General features: G+C 42.3%; 1 long non-coding RNA gene across 1 annotated transcript in view; it reads left to right on the forward strand.

The window, feature by feature from the left end:
* The window catches only part of LOC122802583, a 59353-nt gene extending 44652 nt beyond the window's left edge, over positions 1–14701 (forward strand). The window contains exon 2 of the long non-coding RNA XR_006364960.1: positions 13762–14701. This is a non-coding gene — a long non-coding RNA (uncharacterized LOC122802583). The remainder of the gene's footprint in view (positions 1–13761) is intronic.
* The last annotated feature ends 3044 nt before the right edge of the window (positions 14702–17745 follow it).

Consider the following 17745-nt stretch of genomic DNA (forward strand, 5'->3'; position numbering starts at 1 on the left):
ACACTGCTGCAGTCCAGATTACCTCCCTCCATCCCCTCTGAACTAACTGGACTTATCTATACCTTTCTATCCTATACAATCTTTGTGGTGTATTTGCTTGTAACTGAAGGTATTGTTCTTATTTTATATGTATATTTTTTTATTAGCAATATGTATTGCCTACCTACTTGGGGGGCACCTGACATCTGGGGCAAGAAACTGAAAATGGCGTCGGATGCATCTTGTATACCCCTGGCGCACTAACGTCAGGGAAGAAGTGACAGCAACCGACGCCGGACCAAGACTTTGAACTCTGGCCGACTGCGGGACCGCCTGACGGCAGGATAACCCAAGTGTAATGACTGCAGCAGTGTGAACACTCTAACATCTACATTTATGGTAGGTACAAAACTGTACTTTTCTCTCTGCTTAAGGCGGTTATCCACTCTGCTCCTGGTTTCTTCCCAGAGTCACAAGCCTACAGAACACTGCTGGATGGATGGCACTGACTCCTTTTATTAACAAACCCTGAAAGCTCACATACAGTTCTGCTGCTGAAAGTGTACGTAGCTGCTCTGAAAGTGATCTTAAACCTAAATGGGTACACCGGCTCTGTGTACACAACAACCCTGTTTCTAGGCCGTCTTACTCCTGCCACTCAAACTTCCAGCTCCCCTTACTCCTGTCTACACTCTGCATAGTGTGTAGGTCTTTTTTTTCCTCCAAATTTATATCCTATTATCTTACACTAGCTTCTTGCTTTCTCCACCCCCCCCCCCCCCCTTTGCAAGTAATTTTACCTGGTCTTTTCGCTCTAGATATTTATCCCTCCTTTCTTGCTCTCAAAAAAAAAAAAAAAAAAAAAAAACCTTATTGTCCCTCATCTTTGGCTATTTTTAACTTTAGCATACTGCATGTTATATCAGCTCTACCTCCTGTTACCTTAACCTATCCTTTCAGCCTCCCATGGTCAGACTAGTTTAGTTTAGTTTTGACCAGATACTGGCTACTTTCCCTGGGTTGTAATACAATATTTCTGTGGCTAACTTTCGTAACTTTACTGATAGATTTTTGGCGTGCTACTCACGCTTATTACAGAGCTACACTCTTGGATTGCCCACTACTCTCTACATATCCTTTCCCTGTCTGAAACATGGCTAAAACCACATATCTCTAATTCAGAAATCCAGCACCCCACTGCAGCAGTTACCATCCTAGATAGAAACACCAAAAAGGGGGAGGAGTTGCAGTAATGTACTCTGGGCACCTTAACTTATCAGTCTCCATGGCTTCAATCAACTCAGTACACTCCCAGACACCCTAAGTGACCCCCTCTTCATCTTTGTATATAGGCACTCCCTACATATACCCAAAGCTCACATTTTACACAAACAGTCACAACCTCTCCTCCTTCGATGTCCAAACTTTCAGTAATGAGCACTCATCCATTAACTGGTCCAGATTCAAAAAACCTTCCTCTCAATGATGCAGTTCTAGAATTCAGCCATATTTTCCTTAATGTCCTTAACACCTTGGCACCACTTAGGAAAGTCAGGATTAAAACGACCCATATTTCTTGGCTCTGACTCCCTTACTCTTATGAAAAATGGCATAGCACCTGGAAACTTTGGCTAAAAAACAAATCTTCTGTATTACTCCAAAAATATAAAGAGCTCAGAAATCTCACAAAAAAAGCATATGGAGACGGACAAGAAAAAATTCTACCATGAAGCCCGATTCATCCACAACTCTAACTGTAAAAAAAATTCTGGTGTATCATTGACAAGATCTGCACCCTGGAAGACCCATTACCCCTAACCCCTATCCAAACAATATTCCTCAAGATACCTCTGTTCTACTTGACTCTTATTTCACTGAAACTGGACCAGTTAATGGATGATTATTGATTAATCACACAGATCAAAATAGTAATCTTCCTCCCATCTGTCCTAACTCCACCAGTACCTTCCCTTTCTCTCTAAACCCCATTTCCACTATCTACATAAAATCTCTTCTACTTAAACTAAAACCATGCTCTCCCTCTTCAGATAAGCTTCCTCCTCTCTTTCTTAAACGTTCAGCTCACTTGATTGCCTACCCTGTCTCTATCCGAGAATCTATGGTCCCTGACATTTGGAAATCGCACCATACCATTACACAAAGGAGGTAACTCCACTGATCCATCAAATTATAGACCCATAGCCATTCTCTCGCCACTCTCTCAAATTCTAGAAAAATGCATACATAATCAACTTCTTAACTACCTAATAGGCAAATACCTTCTGACACCTACTCAACATGGCTTCAGGCCAAAACGTAGCACATCCACCGCCCTTCTCTCTTTCACACATGCTGTTGCAGAAGCCAGAGACAAAGACCTTCTTGTCTTATGTCTTTTTTTTCTCTGTGCCAAAAGCTTTTGAGAGGTAGTGTCACACTAAACGAAACTACTAGCTGACCTCAGCTTCTCCTCTGCTATCCTGTGGTTCTCAAACTACCTTTCCAGTAGGCTTCAATCAGTCACATGGCTCTCCAACTGCTCCCCTTTCTTACCCATCCAGACTGGTGTTCCACAGTGCTCCATTATGGGACCTCTTCTCTTCAGCATCTTCATAAACAACCTCCACTTTCTCCCTGATACAATATGCAGAGGACTCTACCCTTTTCTCCTGCTGTGATGACATCTCTCTCCTCCACTCTATCACTCAAAACACATTTCACAACGTTGAACAATGGTTGACAACCAGCTCATCCTTAACCCCCAAAAAACAACCTCCTCCTTAAACCCCTCTCCCACCATAAAGCCACCTTTACCATCTCATCACATGCCAAGCCCTTATCAAATCTGACTCTCACACTAAACCTCTTGGTATTTTATAATTGATGACCAATTTAAAATGTGACCTCCATATCCAACATTGTATTAAAAAGACAAATAAAAAAATGGGTCTACTCTATAGAAACACAAACTTCTAGCCTCTAACTCCAAACCCTCTCTGGCATAGGCTTTCCTCCTACTACCCTGTCTTTTGTACGCCTCTCCAATACTCGTACTCGCATCTCAACACTCATCCTTAACAAAAATGGAACAAGCCTATAACAACGTAGCTCGATTTGCCAGCAATCAACCATACAAATCCCATCACTGCTTCACTTTAAAACCACTGCAGTGGCTTGAGTTCCCACAACTTCTTCTTTCCCAACTACATTTCACTCGCACCCTACTTTATAAACCCTTAGCCTGTCTGCTCTCCTCTGTTGTATCCCACTGCAACCCCCCCCCCGAACTCTACGTAGCTCTGATAAACTCCTCCTTAATATTTATAAAACCAAGAAAAACATTGCTATTATATAGAAGTTTACCACAGTGGCCCAAGCCTGGAACAATCTCCCACCAAATATTCATAACATCAAATGTACAACCCGCTTCAAAGTAGAATTTAAAATTGCCTTCTTAATTGTAGCTCCTACCCATGCCAGGACCCTACTTAATCTCACCCCCTGTCTACTCAGGCTCTCTGACTTCTACTTAATCCTTCCCCTCCTCTCTTTACCCCTCCCTATTCCAAAGCTTGCAGCCTTGTACTACCTAAACTCTCTCTCTTAATAACAACAACACATTTTTCACTATTAATCTAGATGCGTTTACTGTAATATTGTGACCTACTAGCGTGAACCCGTCTGATTTTGCTCATGTTTTTCACCTGGTCTTTTCGCTCTACAGACAGAATTATGCAAGTTTTCCTACTCTATGAATGTATGATGTAACTATGTAACCTAGCTTGTGTTTTGAAATTATGCATGTTTGTCTTGTATACTTTTTTTTGAGCTTTTTTTTCTTCGGGTCTCCACTGAAAATCTGCCTTCAGCTTAGCTCAACTGGACCAACTTGATTAACAAATGACAAGTATATAAAGGGTTTCATCCTATTGCAATGAACCACATCCCTCCAGAATAGAGAAAGTCATACTATCCAGGTTTCCCAGCATATGGATCCGCTATCTATTCAGCATTTATCATCAGTCCAACTCTGGCTCCATAACCCTGACTGACTTTTAATTGGTCCTTGTTGACTTAAGAAGGCTTTTGGTGTCTTTTCCAAGCCTGCTGGATCCCACACCTTCCTCCTTTCTCTAGGGGCAGTGTCTTTGAGAGTAGGATAAGCTCGGAGTAGCCAAACCAGCTTTGACTTTGGTTTGCCCATAGTGGTCAGTATCCGCCACTTTGGTATGTCTTGCTAGGTCAGAAACTCCCAAGTCCTCCAAATTTAGTAGATGTCATTAACTTTTTCTTGTTTGTTCTTTGTTGCTTATTGTCCCAGACAAGAGCTCTAGACGCTCACAATTAAGAGATGTGTTGCGGACAGGACAAAATCACTGTCATTCTACTCGCTGTCGTACAGTTTGCTCAGAGGTGATCTATATCTCCGCCTCCAAGGCAATCTCTGACCCTGCCCCAATAGAGGTGCTCCCTATCCGTAAGTCTAACTCCTCACGCATTACCCACTTGAAAGGCCTAAATCTAATATGTGATATTAACAAAAGCTGCTGGAGAGAGAGATTGGTCTCCCAGAGGTTGCCCTGTCTCTGGAATAGACTTCCCACACCTGTCAGAGTATGTTGCTGACCTTTTCAAGCGCAACCTTGATGAGTGGATGGGAAACCACAAATTTGTCCCAGGGGTTCCACCTGTGTCCTTGATAGGGGTGACAGGTGCTGACCAAGGTTTCTTTTTTTGTGGGTAAACTCTCTTAGCTAGGCTTGTAAGGGCCCCAGGGCCATTAGCCTAGTAACCTCCTATGAAAACGTATGTAAATTTGGCTCTTTGACAGGAGTATATGGGGCTGTGATGTATTTAAAAGCTAAACATTGCATTGTGGTATACCTGGAGGTTGACTAAAGTCAAGATGCCATCCCAATGTGGGCAGACTCTGGAATTGCATTTACAAATATAAAAAAGTTTATAGAGTCCAAACGTGGTGTTAAAATGTTGGAAATGTCGAGACTTGATATAAACAAACTGCTAAAATCTTGAAGTAACTGGATAATATTAGGTAAATATTCTTGCAGATTTGCAGACTGGAGTGTACAGTGCTCCGCAAACACAGAATCTCTGAGATTATCGCCACCCTTGATGGAGTAAGTTTGTTTAGTACCTACCCCTGGGTCCCAGCATAAAGCAGTTGACACCATTTCAAAATTGCTCCCGGTTCCCAAAGCATTCCAGTCCTGCCCAAATGTAATCTCAATAGAATGCATCAAATATTGTTGTTGTAGGAATACTGGGTAACTCGCAAAGTTGTTGTATATTGGAAGAATGGTGTCACCAGCCCCAGAGGGCCTGTTCCTCTCTGGATAAATTCCTGTTGATTCTCCCACTAGCTTACATAAAATTTTCCTTCTACCTGGACTAGATATTTTAATAACAATTTGATTTTCCTCAAAAGTAACGATATCGGCTGTAGTTCTGTGGTTCGACTGGATCTTCATCTTCCACAGGAAAAGTGACTGTGTTGACAATTCTAGACTGTAGCGTAGGGGACCCATTGATTCCGATAGAATTGTTCTATTTGCTGCGTCTACCCTGATTATTTTCTACAACTTCACTGGAAAACTATTGGGCCTTGGGATTTTTCCTGCCTGCAAAGAAGAAATGGTGCCGTGGATTTCAGTGAGTGTAATTTTTTCATCAAGAGCATTTGCTTTCTCTCCCTTAACCTCAGTGCCAAGAGTTTAGGCAGGCTTTTTCGCCTAGGACAGAATATTCTGAGCCTTTCCCACTTTTGCCACTATATTGCATAACTATATTCCTGACCTGTCTCTAAGATGTTTTAATTCCTAACATGTTTGTCAGTCCTTAAATTTATTTTCTCTTTAGTGATTTGACAGATGTTCTTCATTCCACATTGCTGCAGTCCTAACTATTGGGGTAGTCCGCTGTCCAGTCGGCCCGAATACCAAAGTATATGGCTGACGTCGGTCAGGGCGCATTAGACTGACGTCAGTACGTCAGGGTACTAATGCGCATGACCGACGTCATATCCTCAGTCTTTTTTGCCGCATGGTCCGATGCAGAAGCAGTTTTGCGAGTGCAGGTTGGCGTTCTGAAATTTTCTGAAGTCGGAGTTTCAGACCGAATCAAAGTTGGCTAAGTACCCGTTGGGAACATTTTGGTTTTCTTGCCTCAGTATTTAACCGGATGTCAGAAAAAGTGAATAACTGTATTTCTTGTGGGAAACAGATACCTCATAGGGATTACCATACCTTGTGTATACCTTGTTTAGGGCCTGGGCACGTCGTTGTTGGATGCCGCTCTTGTGCTAGATTTAACAAACGCACTATTAAGAGGAGGTTAGACTGTGCCAGGTTAGTGTTTGGGAAGCGTTGTAATTATAAAATGCCGTCGGATGCTCCGACGCCCGCTTCGTCCAAAAAGCGCAAGGACAAAACAGCGAAGCCTAGGGCTGATGAACCGGCAGTCCCGGACGTCGGTTCTTTAGAAGGCTCAGTGGAGCCAGAGGTTTTGCCAGGAGTTTCTTTGGAGTCTCAGGCAGAGACTTTGCTGTTACAGGATGTGCCTTCTCAGGAGGTAGGCCAGGCTGAGGGGGCTTCTCAGGTGACTGTTCTTCCCTCTCTTCCCAAGGTAGTTAGAGCCTCTCCTTCTGTTTCCAAAACTTCTTTGAGAGGTAGGCCAAGTTTAGCTTCAGTGGGGGCTTCTCCTAGCACTTCAGGTTCTGTGCCTAAGAAACATATGCTTAAAATGGCAGAAGATTTGATTACTATGATTAGAGGTTCTATGCCGCCTCCTGATAAGAGGCCTAGGGTGGAACCTGAGTTTGAGAGTTTTGAACAGTGTTCAGAGGCTTCTGAGTCTTCTGGAAGACTTGCAGGAGTATCCTCCTTATTCTGATTCTGATGTGGATGATTCCACTCCTACAGCTTCTCCTCCTGAGGATTTCTCATTTTCAGAGACTCTGCATTCCATGAGGGAGCACTTTAAATGGGAAGGCCAAGATTACTCTGATTCCAGGAAAAGGCTTAGGGAATTCTTGTTTTACCCCAGCATAGGCCCTTAGCTATACCTCCTGTGTTGAATGTGGTGGAAGATGTTTTTGCAGAGGCTTCCCTGAACCCTGATTCTTTGCCTCCTGCTCCTGTTAAACCTGATAGGTACTATAGGGTGCCTGAAGCTCATAAGTATCTTTTAAGAGTCCTAGGGCAGACCCGAAACTGTTTCTCAGGGACCTAAAGGTGTTAAGGCCTCTGTTGTTAAAAACCCTGTTCCCACTGATAAAGAGGCAAGGGCTTTGGATAGATGGGGAAAGAAAGTGTATACTTCTTCCACTTTAGCCATGAGGCGTTGAATTGTCAGTTTCACATGCTAAAATATCAAAATTATCTCCTTTCACAATTGAAATCTAAGGTGGATGCTTTGGCGGAAGGTATTGAGTGTAAAGAGTTGCTGGATTTAGTTCATGTGTCTGAACAAGTGGGTAAGCATTCTTTGCAATGTGGTTTTGATGCTGTACAGGCCTCCTCGAGGGTGGCTGCCACTAGTTCTGTTCTTCGCAGGCATGCCTGGTTGAGGGATCAGAATTTAGCTGAGCATGTTAAGACAAGGATTTTGGATGCTCCTTTACAGTCTGATGTGTTGTTTGGTTCGCCTGTGGAAGCAGTTTTAAAGAAAATGGAGGACAAAGCTAAGTCTATGCAAACTGTTAAAGATTTTTGCAGGTGCAGCCACCAAGTTTAGTAGAAATTGGCCTACTAAGGGATGGACATATCCTGCTTATGATTCCCAGTCTAGGGGTAGGTCTAGGCGTGGTAGGGGCAGAGCTCAAGGTTCTTTTAGGCCTAGAACAGGAGTTCACCTGCTCAGACTTCTGGTGAGGGCAGGGGTCAGTCCTTTCGTAAACAGACCCAATGACCTGCCTTTTCAGCTGCCAGTAGATTCTCGCCTGGCAGCTCCTTTGGGAGGAAGACTGTCTCTTTTCAAAGAAAATTGGGATTTAATTACTCAAGACAGATGGGTGTTGGATATCATTCACCACGGTTACAGGTTTTATTTCCATACATTGCCCCTTTCAAAGGCATGCCAGACGTTCCTCCTCCACAAAGGAAAGAGGCTCACAAGCAAATTTCTCTGTTACTCCAAATAGGGGCCATTCAGCCAGTCCCTGTATCAGAAAGGGGCCTAGGATTTTATTCTCGCCTGTTCCTAGTACCAAAGAAGGGGAACACGTGGAGACCAATTTTGGATTTATCTATCCTCAACACTTATCTGGACATTCCCAAGTTCAAGATGTTGACGTTACAACAGCTTTTACCTCTGCTGGGCAAAGATCACTGGATGGTAACTTTAGATCTCAAGGAAGCTTACCTTCATGTGCCTATAAGACTAAGTTGCAGGAAGTGTCTGCGTTTTCGAGCTGGAAATTCTCATTATCAGTTCTCTGCATTGCCCTTTGGCTTATCTACTGGGCCCAGAGTATTCACAAAGGTTCTGGCTCCAGTGATAGCTTACTTCAGGCTAAAAGGAATTCAAATCTATCCTTACTTGGACGACTGCCTGATTCTGGCTCAAGAAAAGGAAGACCTTCTACAGCATCTGGAATATGTTATAGCAGTGCTAAGATGCCTAGGGTATTCTGTGAACGAAATAAAGTCCAGTCTAGTACCCTCTCAAGACATGTGCTTTCTGGGTGTGAGACTGAATACAGCAGCCCAGATGGCCTTTTAACCCCGGACAAACAAAAGAGTCTATCACTTTACTTCCATCAACTATCTCATCAGTCCGTGCTGACTGCAAGGACAGTCCTTCAAGCATTAGGGTTCATGGCATCTTGTATTCTGGTGCTTCCCAATGCCAAACTGCATATGAGGAAGCTGCAATGGTATCTCAAAATGTATGGACACAGCACTGCCAGGATTTGGACACTGTCATTCAAATAATACCTTGCCTTCAAAAGTATTTTTGTGGTGGGCTCAGGAATGTCACCTAAACAAGGGACTCTCTGTGACCCGGCCAGAGGCGAGTCAGATTTTAACGACAGATGCCTCGGACATTGCTTGGGGAGCTCATCTAAATGGAAAGTGGATACAAGACAAGTGGCCTGCCAGACTACAGCATCTACATATCAACATGAAGGAGATGTTGGCAGTCCAGTTTGCATTAATGGCTTTCAAGGAGTTACTTCTTCCAGGGCAGGTGTTGATTCTAACAGACAACACAACTGTCATGTGGTACATCAACAAACAAGGGGAACACATTCTTATCCTCTATGCAGGCAAGCAATGATTTTATGGGAGACTGCGCTCAGCTTGCAACTAACTCTTCAGGCAAGGTTTCTGCCGGGAGCACAGAACTCCTTAGCAGATGTGTTAAGCAGACAAATCATGGATCCCCACGAGTGGAAACTGGATCTTCATGTATTTCAGAAATTGACAGTGTCATGGGGAACTCCAGACATAGATCTGTTCGCTTCTCCACTAAACCACCAGCTGCCAAAGTTTTGCACAAAGGGGTTTCATCACACAGCTTGGAAAGTGGATGCTCTGTCTTTCAGTTGGCAAAATCTTCATGTGTATGCCTTTCCACCTCTGCCTCTTCTTCCAAAGGTGCTCTTAAAGGTCAGACAAGACAAGCCAAGGATGATTTTAATAGCTCCAGATTGGCCTCGGCAACACTGGTACCCACTACTAAGGAGTCTGGTAAGGAAGCCTCCATGGCCTTTACCTTTGATTCCACATCTGTTATCTCAGAAGGACGGTCATCTGCTCAATGTCAAGCTTCACTCTCTTCATCTAACAGCCTGGCATATTCTGTGTTGAAACACAGCAGGTCTCAACTTCCTCAACAAGTTTTAAATGTGATTATGGAAGCTAGAAGACCTAGTACAAGGAAAGTGTACGCAGAAAAATGGAAGAGATTTTTATTTTGGAGTACAGCAAAGAATTTGGAGATTTCTGAGCCTAATTTGAGTGTGGCTCTTCAATATCTTACTGAGTTATTGGACAAAGGTTTGTCCTTCTCTTCCATTAAGATTCATGCTGCAGCAATTTCAGCTCACTATGATTGTGACCCACCATTGTTTTCGCATCCTTTGTTCAAGCAGTTTCTTAGAGGGGCAAAGAATATAAGACCCCACGTAGAGCTCCTACTCCTGCTTGGGATCTCAATTTTGTGTTGGAAAAACTTACTCTACAACCTTTTGAGCCTGCGGCTACTGCTGAATTGAAATACTTGTCATGGAAGACTGCTTTTCTGTTGGCTATTACTTCTGCAAGAAGGGTGTCTGAGTTGCAGGCCCTTATGGCAGTAGAGCCCTTTTTGATTTTCCATAAGGATAGGGTATCATTACGTACTAATCCTTCCTTTATGCCTAAGGTGGTTTCTAGTGTGGCTTTAAACCAAACTATTCATTTGCCTACTTTTTATGCAGACCCCCAAAATAAAGGGGAAAAGATTTTGCACACTTTAGATGTACACAGGCAATTGCGTTATTATTTAAGCAGGACTAAGGATTTTAGGCAGTCTCAGCAGTTGTTTGTTTCTTTTGCTTTGAGTTCATGAGGGCAAGCCAGTGTCAAAACAAACTATTTCTAGGTGGATTGGGTTTTGCATTGCATTTTGTTATTCCCATCATGGCAAGGAGATTCCAGCTGGGATTAGGCCTCATTCCACTAGGGCTACTGCCACTTCAACAGCATTTCTAAGGGGTGGCAACTAAGGATATTTTGGAGGCAGCTACTTGGAGTTCAGTGCATACTTTCTCTAAGCATTATCACCTTCCTCTCTACTCTAAGTCTAGGGCTGGTTTTGCCACAGCTATTTTGCAAGGCATGTTGTCAGCTCCTGCTTCTTTATGATTTGCCAGCCTCCCTTACCTCTGCTTTGGGATTCTACCCAATAGTTAGGACTGCAGCAATGTGGAATGAAGAACATAGTACAGTTTTGTACCTACCATAAATGTAGATGTTCGAGGATCCACATTGCTGCAGTCCAATTTACCCTCCCTCCTTCCCCTCTGTGTTTAGGGGTGGTTGTGTAGGTGAGGTTATATGCTGATAATTTTGTATATATTGTACATATTTTTGGTGCAGGTATATTGGGCCTTGTCTTTTTAGGGTCTTCTGACATCTGGGGCAAGAAAAGACTGAGGATATGACGTCGGTCATGCGCATTAGTACCCTGACGTACTGACGTCAGTCTAATGCGCCCTGACCGACGTCAGCCATATACTTTGGTATTCGGGCCGACTGGACAGCGGACTACCCCAATAGTTAGGACTGCAGCAATGTGGATCCTCGAACATCTACATTTATGGTAGGTACAAAACTGTACTTTTTTGTATTTCGGATACATAGTTGGGCTGAACTTCAGCGAACATGTGTCCCCTGTCATTGGTTAAAGACAGTAGACCAAGTTTGAAAACTCCAGTGATACCAGATGTCCTTATTCTGTCCAATTATATTGGGCCAGTAGTGCCATACTCATGATTTGTCTCTGAAATAAAGGCAACTTTTTTAGTAGGGAAGGAGGCGGGTCAATCCTTCTTGTCCTTGAACTTGCTAGACAATGATATGAATAATGGAATAATTTGTGACCATCCCACACTCTGTACAATGTGATAGCTTACATGAAAAAAAATCTAATCTGCTTATTTCTCCACTTTATGGTACATAAAAGGTGAAAAGTGCCTCCCCATTATGCTTATCTCCATATATCAACCGAATGATCGTCCAGCCACTCTCAAATCAACTCTTTGTTTATTTGGCTTGGGTTTACACACTGGAATTCTGCTGCACTTATGGTCTAAGATTGTATTGAAATCACTGCCAGTTATTACTAGAAGGTGAGATGCCCCCCCCCCCCAATGGAAATTCATAAATGGCATTTGGTCATGATTGTTTGGGCCGTAAGTTGCCTAAAATCAAGATCCCATTTGATTATCTAACGTGTTTAAGCACAGGTCATCTGCTGTCCTTGCTTACCGTAACATATAGCTAGACCACTCTATAGACTGACTCACCATGGTAATCGCACCTTTGGATTTTGAGGTGCTAAGTTTTCCTTCATATCACCCACCCAGTTGAGTCTTTTATGAAACATTTGTTTCTTGTAACAATACCACATCCACCTTCAGTCATGATACAAAATCAAAAATGCATGCTGCCTTAACAGCACTGATGAGATCCCTGACATTTGATGTACACACGTTTTAAGCTTTGTCCAGGCCTAAACCTTGGTATCACTGCCTTGATGGGTGCAGTGCAGAATAGTAGCTGGTCCAGTTTATTAGACCAATCCAACTGCAGCAAAAAACAGCCAGGGTTGACAAATTGGGAAATTTGAGTTGGGCTTCTCACTGATATTCTGGACTGCATGCTTAGTCACTACCTGTGAATCTAAATAAGTTTTATTTTAATGTAAGTTACAATGTCTGCTATATTATGTATGCACCATTTTGCTGAGGCAAGTCGGTGAGTAGGGGAAGAATGGTTATGCAAGGCACGAGTTTTAGCTTACAAAATGAACCAATGTTTGTTACACTGCTACATGTCTACTAGGCCCAAATAAAACCCATCAGTCATGTGTCAAATTTTTCATACCTTGGATAGAAACTGACTTGGAACTATGTGAGTTTGAAAATAAAACAAATCATCTTTTTTTTCTTCTAAGCTTTGTGTTTGTTAAAATGCTAATAATACAGATTGTGGCAATAATTCAGAAGTGGTTAATCTGTGAGGAAAAAGTTTGCAGCTGATTGTCAAAGTAGAAAAATCATAGTACTCATTGTAAGCCAGTAGAGAAATGATCACTTAAGTAGTTCACTCTTTCCACCTTCCTGACTATTTTTTTTTTTAGGATGCAAACTATGAATGTAAAATGAAATCATATGTCATGTTGGCCTCCATAAGGCTTTTTGGGGTGTAACCCCTTAGATGATGGTGATAGATGCAGAGGCATTGGAAGGCAGTAAAGTTAAGAATATGAAGAACAACATTTTAGGAGACAGTTGCACTTTAAAGAAAATTCAAATGTCACTTGGAGAGCTAAGCCTGCAGCATTGTGTCCTGGGGCAGTTTCCTTCAGGTCCTTCAAAGGACAGGTAGCTGTTACTAGAAGCTTGCCATGTGGGAATTTAGTTTCTATTAACTTCAATGTTACAGGTGAGTGTTCTTTCTTGAGTGCTGTAGTAGTCGACATAGAAATGTGTAAACAGGTGAGTGTTCTTTCCTGAGTGCTGTAGTAGTTGACATAGAAATGTGTAAACAGGTGAGTGTTCTTTCCGGAGTGCTGTAGTAGTCGACATAGAAATGTGTAAACAGGCGAGTGTTCTTTCTTGAGTGCTGTAGTAGTCGACATAGAAATGTGTAAACAGGTGAGTGTTCTTTCCGGAGTGCTGTAGTAGTCGACATAGAAATGTGTAAACAGGCGAGTGTTCTTTCCTGAGTGCTGTAGTAGTTGACATAGAAATGTGTAAACAGGTGAGTGTTCTTTCCGGAGTGCTGTAGTAGTCGACATAGAAATGTGTAAACAGGCGAGTGTTCTTTCCTGAGTGCTGTAGTAGTCGACACAGAAATGTGTAAACGGGTGAGTGTTCTTTCCAGAGTGCTGGAGTAGTCGACATAGAAATGTGTAAGCTTTTAAACATGTTTTTGTTTGCTACAGATTTATGCATGTATTATTATAACATTTTTATACTGCACTTAAAAGGACAGTGACAGTTTAAAAGTTTGCTGTACCAACGTTGAGCTGTCATTTCTCCCAATATTGCAGGTGTTGCACGGATTGATGAAAAGAAGACATGAATAAATTCTAATTTCACTGTTGTGCTTTTGATCGGGCAAATTATTTGGGTGTGTAGCAAATATTGGCAAGCCACCCCAAAGGAAATATTTCGTGAGAGCCTGGCAAGATGTTACACAGGGGCAGAAGAGCCATTGGGCTCTGGCATGGTGCCTTGACCAGTAAAGGGGGAGTTTAAAAAAAAAAAAAAAAAAAAATAGTGGTGCAGAGGGTGTGAAGCCCTTACTTTCAACTTGTGGATTAGATTGGATCCATGCCCACGTGGTATAGGGTATTCTCCAGCTGGAGACAGCATTGCTTTAAGAGGAGGCTGCTTTTGCAGAAATCTTGGTTAACCGAGGAAAAGCACATGCTGATTCAGCTGAACAGTGAGCCATTGAAGAGAATTGCTAAGGGTGTGGAGGGAGTCGTGGCTCAAGTATGTAATGGATTTACTAATGTTGAGCTTTAAGCTAAAAGACTACTCTTGCAGTTGAGGAATGGTGAAATGTTTGTGACCGAGTTTGTGAACCCGCAAAAACCTTACTTGATCTACAGACTGACTTAAGACGTCAGAGTGAGAAACTAAGGCAGGAAAGTGAATATCAACGAGGGTGAACATGAAGGTGTTGCCCAACAGATGGTGCTGACCATTACTTATGGGTTTCTTCAGTAGCTGTAAGGCAGGAATTCCAAATCAGTGGTCAGACTGGGAAGAGAGAAATTGTTTGGACAAACTTTTAACCCTGGAGTAAACCTCTGACACAGTAGAAGTTGAGAGTGGATTTGATCCTTCCCCAGTTGAAAATTTACCTTCAAGAACAGTTCAGCTGATTTGTTCCAAGTTCAAGTTTTGTAGCGCTAATAGTCTAAGCACTTAAATTTATAAATGGTAAAGTACGAAATGCAAGAAAATGGTCCAACGGTTAAAGCAAAACTGGGGTATAAACCACAAAAGTAAACCAACAAACCTGTAACTAGAATACTGTTGAAGCCCTTGTGATGCAATGTAGTCATTAGCAAAGCAAAATCCTTGATCTGCATCAAGCGAGTAAACTAAAGTATTCTTGGAAGTCCCTAAACTTTTCCAATTGAGAGCTATTGAGTTAAAGGAGTGACTTTTGGAAACTGCGAAAGAGTAAATCTAAGAACATTACAGCTCCATAGTCAATCGTAGAGAGTTTTAAGAGCAGTAAGCACTGGACTTCTGAGTGGTTGTTAATTTTTCAGCTAAAGACTGCTTCGATATTCAGAAGCTTGCAGATGAGACACTGACAGAGTGATGCCACCAGCTTTGAGTAGGATACACAGCAAAGTTTGAAAGTGCAGAATGAAAACAAGCAGCGGAATGGAGACCGAGGCACATGTGGTTTGCAGATTCCAGAAAACTTCGGTGGGGCCTTGTGTATGTCATAAGTCAGAATGAGAACTGGGTCATGGCAGAAGGAGACAAATGTATGAAGTAATAAAACCTCACAGGAGAGAAGATGAGGAACAGTGAAAAACGATGGTGGAGAATTCCGATATCTGTGCCTGTCTCATTCGTAGCACTAAGAAGGGAAGACTGACAGAATAATTGCATTGCAAAATCTGGCCACTTTTCCTTTATTTCGGCAAGCAGGACGTTTTCTGTAAAGGTCACACATTTAAAGTTTGTGAGAAAGGTGAAAAGTAAATGTAGCGGATTATATGGTAGCTCACACCTTCAATCAGGTTGGAACCATTCAGTGCAGTACAGAGTTTCAAGAAACTGCACTGTTTGAGTGCTGAGGTGCAAGAGGAGGCCAACTTTCATTCTCCTGTTCCAAAAAAGTACCACTCTAGGTTAAGTATCATTGGGGGAAAATGTATGGTCAGCTGTTCAGTGGTGGAAAGGCCTGAGCTTTATAGACATAACTGCATACTTCTGTTCCTTTAGTGAACTGGCAGGTGGGCATATAGCTGCTTCACAGACATGCATAGCACATAAGACATTTTGGAGACTGCTACACTGGTAAATCTGAGATACCCAACCTACAGAAGGGATTGCTGTGTAAAAGTGAAACTTTGAATATCCTACATGAAAGCCTTACTTTTTGCACTTCATGATTAATGCTTGTAGCTTATGAGTCCAGCGTAGCTGAAGAACCCATTGTAAGACATTGTTTCATTGGGCAGTTATTGACAGAGGGTATTGCACTGTCAGTGAAAGTCAAAATGTTCCGTCATTTTGATGCAGCTGATTAGAACGTGTGATTTGACGTGTAGTGATGGAGCAGTGAGAGAGAGCTAAGAAAATGCTACCATTTGGACCAAACAAAAGCAAAGCAGGAAGCTTGCTGAGTCTCATCCTGGATATATTAGAAATGCTTTAAGTAATCAGAAGTGGAATGTTGTCCAGCATAGCTGTACCTGATGAGCATTTAAACTTGTCACATCACCTTCAGCTTATGAAGAGATGTTGGACCAGTCCAGTGGGTAAACTTATGTCAGCAGCAAGGCCTTTGGCTTTTGGTTTGGAAACCATACACGGGTGGAAAAGAGGCTTGGAAAGTAGTAGGAATTTTGGATTTCCATTTAACTACACAGTGTCTTCCCAGACGCATATGTTAATGTGGTGCATTTTCAGGAGATGTGGGCTGCAACCAGTCAGTAGTCTAAAAGGTAGAATGATGGACATCACTCATGTGATACACTTGGAATCTCTCTCTACCAAAATTTTTGCACACACAGGTGAAAGAGGGGCTGGAAGATTTAAAGATCTGAAGATGGATAACAAAAGTACAAAATTGCAGTACTTCTCCCCAGTGGTGTGTGGAAAGCATAGCAGTTCGTTACTGTTTTATAAAGAATGGAACCAAAGTCTTTTCCTGGCAGTCTCATTTCCAACATTCAGACTGTGGGTTGGACAGCTTGTGTGACAGTGCATGAGTCTCCGACTTAATCAAGTTTCCTAGAGAAGAGTAATGGAAGTGTCACAGCCTTTTTCACACCCTGGAGTTTGTATATGTCAATCAGGATACCTTTGTCACACTTGGTTTCAGAAGAATATTCATATTTACTTGTATGGGCTACAGGTGAATATATGCCAATCTTGGTGACAGTGTGGTTGGTGCACAGCTGCAGATTTATAGGCTGCTTGGGAGCCCCTGTGAAATTCTTCATTGCTGCCAGCAGTATGGGGTCAAGGTAATGGAGGAGCTGGGCATTTTCTTAAAATGGGTACAGTTCCTTGGAAGACTCATGAGATGGCATATAATGGAACTTGCAGAAATTGTTGTGTTTCAACCTTTTAAAGACAAAGCAGACTAGTGAATGAACTGAGAAATGTATTAGGATTTATGTCTTGCTACAGACCTTGTGTACCTGATTTGTCTTGCATTGGAAAGCTATTATACAGTCTGTTGCCCACCCCTTTCATGTGTGTTCTGCCACTGTAAAGCTCTGTTGTAGTAACATGCTGATAGTTGAAATATTTTAAGCGTTTGGAAAATCGTGCTTGTTACCTAAAATGTCATTAAATGTGATCCTTTGGAGGCAGACTGTTCACAAGAGGTACAGTCAAGGAAATTCTTAAATACTGCTGAGGCCTTGCCAATAGAAAGAGAGAGATGTAGTTGTCTTCTCACATCTGCAACAACTGTATCAGAGTATAATCGACACGCCACATCACCAGTTATGGCGATACAGCTGCAAGAGTTAAAAGCCGCTCCAAAGGGCGATGCAGTGTATAAAAGTTTGTTGTGTTTGACCATAAAGAAACAGTTTCTGGTAGGCGTTGGATAAGCCTGTGTTACAGCACTCATGAGAAAAAGATGTACATGGATGCAGAGTTGTCACATCAGCAAGGTACTAGTAGTTCATCATGCTATTCGGTTAACTATCTGATTCTCAAAGAGCCTCTGGAAGAGCTGGGACATTTTGAGAAGATTTAACATTGCATCTAATATTTACCTAATGAAGTTGTAAAACTGCTTTTCACAAGGTCTGTGGGAA

The sequence above is a fragment of the Protopterus annectens genome, chromosome 5.part0, assembly GCF_019279795.1.
Source record: "Protopterus annectens isolate FY-2018-M chromosome 5.part0, PAN1.0, whole genome shotgun sequence".
NCBI lineage: Eukaryota > Metazoa > Chordata > Ceratodontiformes > Protopteridae > Protopterus > Protopterus annectens.